Here is an 11884-nt window from a genome sequence, read left to right as displayed (position 1 = left end):
GACTTATTTTATTTCATGGCCAGCTTGCATACAGTTGGGCAAGAGAAAGGCTATTTGAAACTGTGGATGGTTTTGTGCAAATCTATTCCCACCAACAGAAACAGACTTTAAAATTAGAGTAAATCTTATGGATGATGTGAATGATCACCATGCATAGAGAAGAGAGCATTACAATTTAGGTACCAACTAACTGTGTTGCCATGAGTACTTTGAGGATCATAGCCACAGAACACAGTGCTACTTCTCAGGCAACACCTTTGCTTCACGGGAGTTCCCACAAGGTGACTCACTTGAGTGAACACGTCTCTCTCTCTCTCTCTCAAGACCTGCTGATTTTGTCCTGACTTCTTGGAGGTAAGAGAACATAAAAATGTTCGGAGCTGGCCACAGGCAGCCAATCAGCCTACTTCTAATCCTAGCACCAAAAGTCAATCCATGGATACTCCTGCTTGGCTGTCCTAGGGCCTGTGATCCTTCCCCTGAGATGGTACTTTCTGACCCAGTGCCACATAGATTTCCACAGTCCCTCCAGAAGGACAATGCCACAAATGGAAGTCATTTCATTGGTGATGGTACTGGGAATTTGAACCCAGGGCCTTGTGCATGTGAGGCAAGTACTCTACCAACTGAGCTATATCCCCAGCCTGGAAGTCATCTTATTGCAGCAAGGAGAACCAGGAGAAATCATTTCCATCCTTCTTTAGGCTTGCCAGGGAAATATCTATTCTTTGCAGATGACTGCTAAGAAACACCAGGGACCCTCCAACTCTCCCTTCCAATCTTCCTTGTCCTCTTTCTTCTCCTTCTTCACCACTCTATCCTCTTTTCTATCTTCCTTCTCCTTTTCCGTCTCCTCTCTCTTTTCCTCCTGTTTCTCCTTTTCCTTCGTCTCTTCTACTTTCCTTTTAACACTTCTCTATTTGTACTAATTTCTCTATAATGACTGTCTCAGATTTGAACAAAAAGGAAAGGGAAAAAGTGAAGAAAAGAAGAAATGGAAGCTCAATTCCCAAGTCATCCAAGAAAGGGTAACTGTGGTATGACGAGGACCTTGGGTTCTACCTAGAGTCCTTCACTAATGATCTCTGTAACACTCTGTTCCAGATGAGATGGAAGAATTTAGATGATTTCTAATTTTCTAGATCTAAAGAACATGTAAGTTTATTTCTTAAGACAAAGGAATCCTGTAGGGACAATAAGTATTCTTCAGTAACTTCATTATCAGTCAATAAAGCACGGAAACCAGCCTTGAGCAAAGCCATTGGATCATCCAGTGACCTATCATCTGACGTGTCACTTTGCCATGTTAAAAGAATTGAGCTCTTAGACTTCATTGTAGTCCACCATAGGGGCAGTGAACACCCACACATGGTAAAACATTACAGGACTGCTGAACGGGAAGGATTTCCTATATCACTCATTTGCTTCCAGTTTGGTTAGAGTCTTAAATTCCTTTTCGTTCATCCTTGGCTTTAGGAATAAGTAAGATTATGGCATTAGTAAACAGTTCCTCTTGAATGGGACCATTATTAAGTAACTCTGGCTCTGTTTCTGAAAAAGTCATTCATGCCCTCTCCAGAAAGAAATCTTTCACTCCTTTCCATATCTAGGGAAACTCTGATGAGTGGATGCCACCAATCCACAGCTCCATCAACCTAGAGGATAGCTCCATGTTCTGAGAGACAGAAAAATTTTTTTTCTATACTTCAAGAAAATGTCTTTTTGTATATTATTTCTATGCCCAAAAGAGCCAGACCCTGGAAGCCTGCTGGTAGAACCAAAACTGGAATTTACCTTGTTGAGTCTGATTTCCATGGCAGTTTTATCATGTGAGTACAGCAATGAGGTTCATTGCCTGCTTTCCTTTCTGTAGATCATAGTTGCATCCCATCATCACCACCACCACTATCTGTATATCCACAATGCTTATTAGGATTTGCTTTAACCAAAGAACAGTGATTTATGGATGGCACCAGAGGGCTTGAACCCTGACTCACAAAAATCAATCCAGAAAACTGACAATTTGCAAATCAAGTGACAAAGTTATTTAAATATTTGGAATTCATTATTGAATGACATCATGTGATCTTTATGATATTGGTATTCCTATGTTATAGGTCAGGAACCTGAAACTCTGTATGTGTTAGGTATCCCTTATCTGAAATGCTTGGGACCAGAGGTATTTCAGATTTTTTTTTCAGGTTTTGCATATACATAATAAGACCCAAGTTTAAACACAAAATACACAAAATTCATTTGTTTCAAATACCTTAAATATACACTGAAACTAATTTTATAGTATTTTAAATTTTTTTCATTCGTTTTAATTAGTTATATATGACAGTAGAATGCACTTTGGTACATTGTATATAATGGAGTATAAGTTCTCATTGTGGTTGTACATGATGTAGAATCACACTGGTCATACAGTTATATATGTACATAGGGTAATAATGTCTGATTCATTCTACTATCCTTCCTACTCCAATACCCTCTCCCCTCCTTTCACTCCCCTCTACCTAATTTTATAGGATATTTTTTTAAGTTTTTTTTTTTAGTTACACATGACAGTACAATGATCTTGACAATTCATACATTTGAATCAAATGGGGTATAATTTCTCATTTTTCAGATTGTACAGGTTGCAGAATCACATTGGTCATACAGTCACCTATATACATACAGTAATAATAAGGTCTTATAGGATATTTTTAATGTGCCTGTGTTTTGACGAGGACCCATCACATGAGAACAGATGTGAAATTTTCCACTCTGGCATTACCTTGGCACTTTGATTTTTGGATCAGGGATGCTTAACCTTATATCAAGTTTACTTGACTGTACCTATAACAGTTGACCTAAAACAACTAGGAATAATAGGTTAAATAAAGATGAAGATACAAAAAGAAGGCTATCGTGAGTATTGTGGAGAACCAGCAGATCTCACAATTCCCTGAAATCTTAAAACTTCATTGTCTAACACAGTTACTGCTAACCACATGGAGCTGTTTAAGTTTTAGCTAGTTAAATTTAAATAAAAGTTCAAATTCAGTTCTTCAGTCACAATTATCACATTTCAAACGTTCAACGGCCACACATAAGTAATGGCCACCATATTGTTCGGCACAGATTTAGACAGCATTTCCATCATCACAGAAAATTCTAATGAACAGCACTGCTCTAGATTATCCTCATGAACGATAGGGTCTATTCTTAGAAGACAATAATTTTTCAAATGCTATTATCTGAGCTTTACTTAAATTCCTAGAGAGCAGAAAGAAAGTCCTTACTCCAATTAAAAGAACAAGATGCAGCAGACGGCCCTTTTTTTCCCAGTCTTTCGAGAACATACTTACATGTCCAGAAGGCAGAGCTGCCTCCTGGCCAAATGGTAGAGTTCCTTGTGATCGCATAGGCACACAGTTTTTCTCTGAGCTCTATCTTACACTCCATGTGACTTGATGGATAAGTGAACTCAGGGTGTTCCCTGGGGAGGCCCCATAAAATCTTGTTCACCTCAAAATCCTTCCCTCATGCAGCTAGCCAGAGGCAGGTGAAATCCTAAATTTTAGATTTGAGTCAGAGTAGAAAGGGGGAAGAAAATGCAAAATAGAAAATCCCACTTATGCCTCAAGTCTAAGCCAGAGTTTCAACTCTTCCCACCACATCTGCATGGAGAGTTAGTTATTGGTATTGGCTTGTCCCTTAATAAAATTGCAATGCAATTAGTATTTGATACTCTACTTGTGCCACTCCTTAGGGAAACTGAAGGTTGACAGGCAGATCAGCCAAAACATTAACTTTTGTCATCAAAACCCCATCTGTTATGGTTTTAATGTGTCCCCTACAAAATTCAGTTGGTATAATGATATTACGAGGTGGAAACTTTAAGAAGTTATTAGTCCACGAGGTCTGCTCCTCTCAGGAATGATACTGAGGCCCTTAGAAGCTTCAGTCAACATTTGTCTGATTTGCCCTTCCACCTTCTGCCATGTGTGGGCAGCATGTTAATACCCTCCAGAAGATGCAGCAGGTGCCCCTTTTGAAGAAGAAAGCAGCCCTCACTGGACAACTGAACATGATATTTTGGACATCCTAGCCTCCTGAATTGTGAGAAAAAAAATTTAAATTAGTCTCAGGGACTTATAGCAGCACAAATGCTAAGACATAATCTCCTAATCACTAACACTTAATCCATTTTCTTTCTTTGGAACATAGGATCATGTTTCTGAAAGTCTGTTTATTTAACTTCATAATAGTACTCTCTCTGAGTTTTCTTTCTACCTCTTTGAGTATGTGTATGTGTGTAAGCCTTCTATTTATTCTTCTTTATCAACCCCTTAAGTGTTAATATTCCGCAAGACTCCATGTTCAACTCCTTCCCCATTTTGAACTCTCCTTGGATAATAGCACCATGGTTTTCTATACTTTCCATATATTAATTGTGACCTATTTACATCTCATACGACCACATACAGATGCTAAATTACCTACTAGTTATCACTGCTCAGATGTCCCACAGGAAATCCAAAATTATTTTGTCATAAACAGAACTCATAATTTTCTTTTCCCATTGATACACTTTTTTTCTCCAATTTCAACCAGAGATAGTCATTGCCAGTTCCACTCATTGAGATTGATCAATTTTCACCACGATTATGTTTCTGTTATCTAGGCTTCCTCCAACAGCCTGAGCCACAGAACTCCATGAAAACAACTAACAAAACATCAAAGTTTTTTCAAAGATACAATTCAGTGTTGGCGAGAATACAACGTGAGAGATGCTATCACATATTCTTATGAAGGAAATGTGAATTTGTACATTGTTAGCAAGCAACCTGACAATATGAATTGTGGTAATTAATTTTGGTAGTCGACTTAATTAAATTGAAGAATGTCTAGAAAATTGGCAAAACACACCTTTGGGTATGTGTATAAGGTCATTCCCCCCAGATGCTTGGTGTGTGGGTCAGGGAACTGAGTGGGAAAGACCTACCCCAATTTGGGCAATACCATTCAATTGGTTGGGGGTTGAGATACAACAAAAAAGTGAAAGAAGGGGAAAGCTTACTCTCAAATAGTAGATAGCTCTACTACTGAGGAAAAATCAAACCACAATGACTGGGAACCAGTTAGTGATTGAATTGGAGACAAAATGTGGTTCTTTATTTAGTCCATAGGGCTAGGTGCCCTAAGTGAATGTACTTCAGTTCTGCTTAGGAATCTCTATTTTATGTCTTCTCAACATGTAATATGAGTCTCCAAAAATGGATTCTAAATTCCTCCTGAATAAATTTATCCTAAGTCAGTAAGCAGAGACATGAGTAAAGATTTGTAGCCTAGGATTTTTAATTCAATATCATGTATCAAAAATTTTAAACAATCAAAAGTATCTAGTCATAGGTGATAACACATCAATTATAATACTATGAATATTATACTGGCGTGAAAATGTATTTTAAAACAATTTTAATGTCATGAAACAGTGTTTATAATAGTTAATGAAAACTAGGATATAACTATATACAAATTTCATTCAAATAAATGTCTAAATATACATACACTTGTGCTTTGAAAAACAAGAGTCAAAGAAAAATGGTGGGGTTAAAGGAAATTTTCCTACCATGTACACTTATTATCTTTAGAATAGGAAAAAAACAATAGAAGAGCCATAAGGATGGTGTTGGCTTATTAATCAGTACCTGGTGACACACAGCTTCTGTTTACATATTTTCTTTCTCTAATTAGATTTCAGTATCCTTGAGAGCAAAGAACCTATGCGCTATGCCCTTTGTTTGTCCACTATAGAACTGGGATTTTTTTTCACATGGGGGCAGGCAGCCAGTAAATCTAAAAAGAAGCAGGTAGTTGAGTATCCCTTATCTGAAATGTATGGGCCTAGAAGTATTTCAGATTTTAGACTTTTTCAGATTTTAGAATATGTATTTATACATAATGAGATCTTTTGGTGATAGAATTTGAGAAAACTTCATTTTTTTGTTGTTTTACACATGCCTTCTACACATAGTCTAAAGGCAATGTTATACAATATTTTAAATAATTTTGTTCATGAAACAAAATTTCATACTGTGGAATTTTTCCACACATGATATCATGTCAGTGCTTCAAAGTTTCAGATTTTGGAGCGTTTCAGATTTTGAATTCTTGGATTAGATACGCTCAATCTTTAATACCAATAATTTAGTGATCGCTTCTATATAGGCCCCAAGGTCAATCTGTATTCAAAAGGATTGCTGGCTCAGTGGATGATATTCTATAGCAATGAAAATGCCAAAATTCCAAAGTGTCTAGGAATAGGGGAAAAAAGAGAAAAAGGGTCAAACAGATCAAACACATCCAAACCCAACTTCATCACTCAATGGCTGAGTAACTTTGATCATGTGACTGTCTTCTGTGAGTTCCAGTTTGAGCATCAATAATAATACGACTCCTCATGATGATTATGAAAATTAAAGAAGATACAGTGCCTGGCAAATTGTTGCTATTTTCCTTTCCCTCTTTTGAGGGATGGTTCATTTTACTAAGAAAAGGACATTGTGAATTGTTAAGGTCTGTAGACAAGTCAAAATAACACATGGTATTTTGCCAGAGAAATGTTAGAGTTCATAAACAAGTCTGGATGGTGCCTGGCAAAATGCCAGAGGGAGTGGTTTGAGAAGTAACAAAAGCGAGCTATTAAGTGTGGAGATTCTTTATTGGTTGACTGACGTATCTAGTTTATGCTAATTAAGATAAGCTGTGCAAAATGTATAAATAGCTCTGTTGTCCTACAATAAATGGCTCCCTCTCCTGCTGTATCAAAGTACAGAAGTTATTCGACACCCCCCCCCCCCCCCCCCCGGTTATTTTGCTGCAGCCGGACTGCGGCAGTGAATAATTAAAATCGTCATCAGTTCCCAAAGTTCATTAAATATCTTCTTTTGAAGAACTCAAAGGATTTTAAATTAAATTTTAAATGGTATCTGTGTGGACAGAATCTAGCTACATCTGGAAAACTGAAGGTTGAATCTGTTCTTGCTGCCAGCAATTAGATTTTTTTTTTCCCTGCATTTCCCTGAAACCTTCTGCTGTTTTATCAAATCTGTTTGGAAGGGACAACTGACTCCCCAGGGCCTGGGGTTAAACATTAGATGTGAAAGTCACACAGAGACCTAGAGAGATGAGTAATATGTCTCAGCTCATTTATTTTCAAAAAGCTTTTGGGAGCAGGAGAAAAGGAGAATGGGAGGAACTTCTAAAGAGTGATTAGTTTTATGAGGCAAAAGGATATCATTTTCACAATTCAATTATGGAAAGCAAGATTACCTTGAATAAAATACTTATCTTAGAACTAGAGCTAGAATTGGAATAGCTGCTATTTCTTTCTTTTTTTTTTTTTTTCTTCTTCTGCTTTATAGTACAGGGACATTACGATGACTGTAATGGGGTTGATATACTTTGGAACATTCCACATAGGGAATGTTCCCCAAAGGCCCATGTGTTAACTAGGCCTAGTTCTGACTTGGTGCTGTTGGAGGTGGTGGAACCTTTTAGAGGTGGGACCTAGTGGAATGTCTTCAGGCATTGGGAGCATGCCCTGGAAGGGGATTGTGGAGCCTTGGTCTCTTCCTCCTTCTCTCTTTCACTTTCTTGCCATGAGGAGAATGTTTTTTTCTCTACCACAGATCCCTGCCATAATATGCCATCAAAACTGTGAGCCAAAATAAACCTTTCTCCTTTGTTCTATGACAAATTGGTTAAGAAGTGATTCTCAAAAATTTTTTTCTTGGTCTGGGGTTGTAGCTCAGTGGTAGAATACTTGCCTTGCACAGGTGAGGCACTGGGTTTGATCCTCAGCACCATGTAAAAATAAATCAATAAAATGAAGGTATTGTGTCCATCTACGACTAAATATATATATATAATTTTTTTCCTTGGTTATCTACTATGTACTTTTCCATGTTATCACAACAATACTATATTTTTTCATTTTGATCTTGAAAATTTGGGTCTTTACACTGTTGTGTTGAACATGGGGGAGCAAGTTCCCCTTGTGGATCTTTAAGGATTCCTCTGACACAGCTATGGAAATTACAGTCAGAGTAGCATATGAAATTAAAATCATATACCCTGCAGAGGGAGATGTGCCACATCACACTGGGGGCCACATAGGAAGACGGCCAAGGGAGTGGGCTGGACCTGACCAGGTAAGAAGCTGAAAGAGAGGATCCATGGGCAAGCATCTTTATTGGACATCAGGGTAGAGTATATAAGCAAAAGGTGTGAGAGGATTTCATCAGTGTTTTTGATTGTCCCTAGGTCGTAGTCAGGAGAGGGCAAGAAGGGGGACTTGTAGCAGGGAACAGCCTCATCTCATTGGTGCACCTAGTGTCCCGGGCAGGGTGCACACAGCCTGTGAGAATGTCAGAGCGTGATTAAAATTGACATTTAACAAATGTCTGATATACCCTACTCTGAAGAGAAGATAGAAGGCAGTGGCAATAGTTAGCTTAGGCTATTTGTACATTAAGCAAAACAGTTATTTCAGCAGAGAATTAAAACAGTAAAAAAGATTTGGTGTGAGTAATTTGATGTTATTTAATTCCATTTGGGTACAGTTCTATCTAAGATTACCTCATTCCCTATCACACCTTGAGAAACACTGTTATCATGTCATCTGTGTTCCAGAATCCTTGATTCATATGATAACCAGATTCTTAGTGTGTGGTTTTTGTTCTGATCATCTCAAGACAGCTTCCCTGTATCTTCCAGATACCACATCCTCATACCAGCCAGGAGGAAGGGGTAAGGACAATAATGTGAGTGTCAGCCACTCTTTTGTTATTTTTTTTTTCTTTGGAGAACAATAGTTTATCTAGCATTACCACCTAATAGAAAGAAGCCCACATCCTCTTCACCAGAATTGTGTTACTTGCTCATTCCTAACTGTAAAGGGAACTGTGAAATTATCCTCACTTGATATTTTTCCAAGTGTATCAGATACTCTATTAACCCATTTTCTCCCCTGGAGACATCCCTAATATGCTCTTGTCACCCTGATCCAAACTGAACTGGATATGCTCTAGGCTTGACACTCAGCCAAAAATTCCGGATACTTTCATTTTCTTCCTCATGTTGGTGTTAGGTTCTCTGTTTATTGGATGATTAGTTCTTGGTTTACTCCTTTGATGGGTAATGCACATCCTTCAATGGGTTTTGGAAAGGGGAAGTAAATTTGGGGGACCATACTGAGGCTGAAAATGTCTTTTATGTAGTGTCATATTCTAAAGATAACTTGACTGAATAAAATAATAGATTGTCAATCATTTTTCTTTGGCTTTTGAAGGCATTTCTTTCCATCAGTTTGGTTGAAAAGTCTGATGCCATTCGTATTCCAGAATTTGTATATATTCTCCTTTTCTCACTAAGAACTTTATGTTCTATCACTGGTATTCTAAAAAGTTGGCTTTTTATTTATCAGACACTTGTGGTTCTTTTTAATCTGGAGATGTTTGTCCTTCAAGAAGAAGAGCTCAGAATTAGCAAGCAGGGAGAGGCTCGGCTGCGATCAGGTGGAATCCCACCAGCCAAGCCCGCACTGACCCCGGGGCTGAGTACGGGAGTTTAGACGGGGAAGGAAGCGGTACAGTCCCATCCCCCACAGCGGACACCCCACCAAGGGAATCAGCAGTCAGCATCTTGAACAGCTGATATATCCACCGCCATTCTCCGACAGATCTCAACAACAAAACAGGTGTGTGGCACTCAGCCCATCCCCCATACATCGGGAACTCGCATAAATTCTCTCCTAGGCTTGCCGGGGGAGGGAGAATCAGAGTGAGCCTGCATAAAGACTAGGGGGGAACTAGAGGCACCTGACCTGCAACCCCCCCTACCCATCTGCAGCCAAAAGGAAACCTGTCTAGCTAGAGCTGGGGGAGGGGCAAGCAGGAAAATCCAAAGGACAGAGTGCCTGGGATCCCAATTGCCAACTGTGGGACCCCGGAGATCCAGGCCCACTGATTTGTGAGGCCTGCCCTGCGGCTACAGAAGGCTAGCAGGAGAAACCAGGAGGCTAGAGGCAAGGCCCTCGAGACTGGGCAGCTGGAAATTGCAGGCCCGCCGGCGACAGTTCACCCACTGCCCGCATAGCTGGGCGGTAGGAGAACACCCGGCCGCAGGTGACCGATCACCCGCCCTCGGCCTGTGATACTGGGCGGCTAGAGACCGCCTGCCTGCCGCGACTGGGAGCTGAAATCAAACAGAGACAGTCCAGTCACACCACCTCATCAGGATACCCAGGCAAGGAACTGGGGCCGGTCATAGCAAAGTAGTGTCGTCACTGGAGCTCGGACGTCGGATCTTCCTTCACAGTGGAATCCACGTCAGCAGGCATAGTTTAACAACACTAAGGAGAGGCATCAGAGTAATACAGAACCAAAACAAATCTATAGAAGAGAGTAGAAACACGACAATCAAATAGAGCTGGAAAGCAACGGGGACAACATGAGAAAACAAGGGAAAAAAGGAGTACAAACAATGCAAGACAACTTAATTCTACAAGAGGACATAGAAACATCAGAAGCAGGGATAGGGAAAGAACTCAAGGCATACCTAACTAAAATGGAAAGGAATATTAGAGAAGACATGAGACAGCAAGTCCAAGCAATAAAAATATATTTTGAAAATGAATTAAACAAACAAATTCAAATGGCAAAGAACGAGCTCTACCAGGAGATAGAGATCTTAAAAAAGAATCAAAATATAATCCTAGAATTGCAGGAGACTATAAACCAAATTAAAAACTCAAACGAGAATATTACAAATAGACTTGATCAAGTAGAAGTCAGAACATCAGATAATGAAGACAAGGTTTATCAACTTGAAAAGAGTATAGTCAACACAGAAAAGATGCTTAAATCCCATGAACAATCTATTCAAGAGATATGGGATGTCATTAAAAAACCAAATTTGAGAGTCATCGGGATAGAAGAAGGCACAGAGATTCAAACCAAAGGAATGGACAGCATATTAAATGAAATAATTGTAGAAAACTTCCCAGAGATGAAAGATGGAATGGATTGCCAAATCCTGGAAGCCTACAGGACCCCAAACATTCAAAACTATAATAGACCAACTCCAAGACACATAATTATGAAGATAGCCAACATACAGGACAAGGAGAGAATATTAAAAGCTACCAGAGAAAAGAGACAGATTACATTCAGGGGTAAACCAATTAGGTTAACGACTGATTTCTTAGCACAGACTTTGAAAGCGAGAAGATCCTGGAACAATGTATTTCAAACGCTGAAAAATAATGGATTTCAACCAAGAATACTGTATCCAGCAAAATTGAGCTTCAGATTTGACAACGAAATTAAAATCTTTCACGATAAACAAAAGCTAAAAGAATTTGCAGCAAGAAAACCAGCACTGCAAAGCATTCTGAGCAATATACTACAAGAAGAGGAATTGAAAAATAGTGCCCAAAACTAACAACAAGAGGTATCTCAGTAAAGGAGGAGGAAAATAACCAAAAAAGTAAAACTAGCCAAACTAAAATAAATAAATAAAGAAGCATGACTGGAAGTACAAATCATATATCAATTGTAACTTTAAATGTTAATGGCCTAAACTCACCAATCAAGAGACATAGGCTAGCAACCTGGATCAAAAAAACAAATCCAACAATATGCTGCCTTCAGGAGACTCATATGATAGGAAAAGACATACACAGGCTGAAGGTAAAAGGTTGGGAAAAATCATACCACTCACATGGCCCTCGGAAGCAAGCAGGAGTGGCCATACTCATATCAAATAAAATCAACTTCAAACCTAAGTTAATTAAGAAGGATAAAGAAGGACACTATATACTGTTAAA

The 11884-nt window shown here is 38.9% G+C and overlaps 1 non-coding gene across 1 annotated transcript; it reads right to left on the bottom strand.

Annotated features, from left to right (window-relative positions):
- Window positions 1-567: 567 nt before the first annotated feature.
- Trnav-cac (transfer RNA valine (anticodon CAC)) lies at window positions 568-641 on the bottom strand. The gene has a single exon. It is a non-coding gene; the product is annotated as a tRNA-Val (tRNA).
- Between the last annotated feature and the right edge of the window lie 11243 nt (window positions 642-11884).

The sequence above is a fragment of the Ictidomys tridecemlineatus genome, chromosome 10 (genome assembly GCF_052094955.1).
Source record: "Ictidomys tridecemlineatus isolate mIctTri1 chromosome 10, mIctTri1.hap1, whole genome shotgun sequence".
NCBI lineage: Eukaryota > Metazoa > Chordata > Mammalia > Rodentia > Sciuridae > Ictidomys > Ictidomys tridecemlineatus.
The sequence above is the reverse complement of the archived record's forward strand: the minus strand, read 5'-3'. Positions and strand labels throughout refer to the sequence as shown.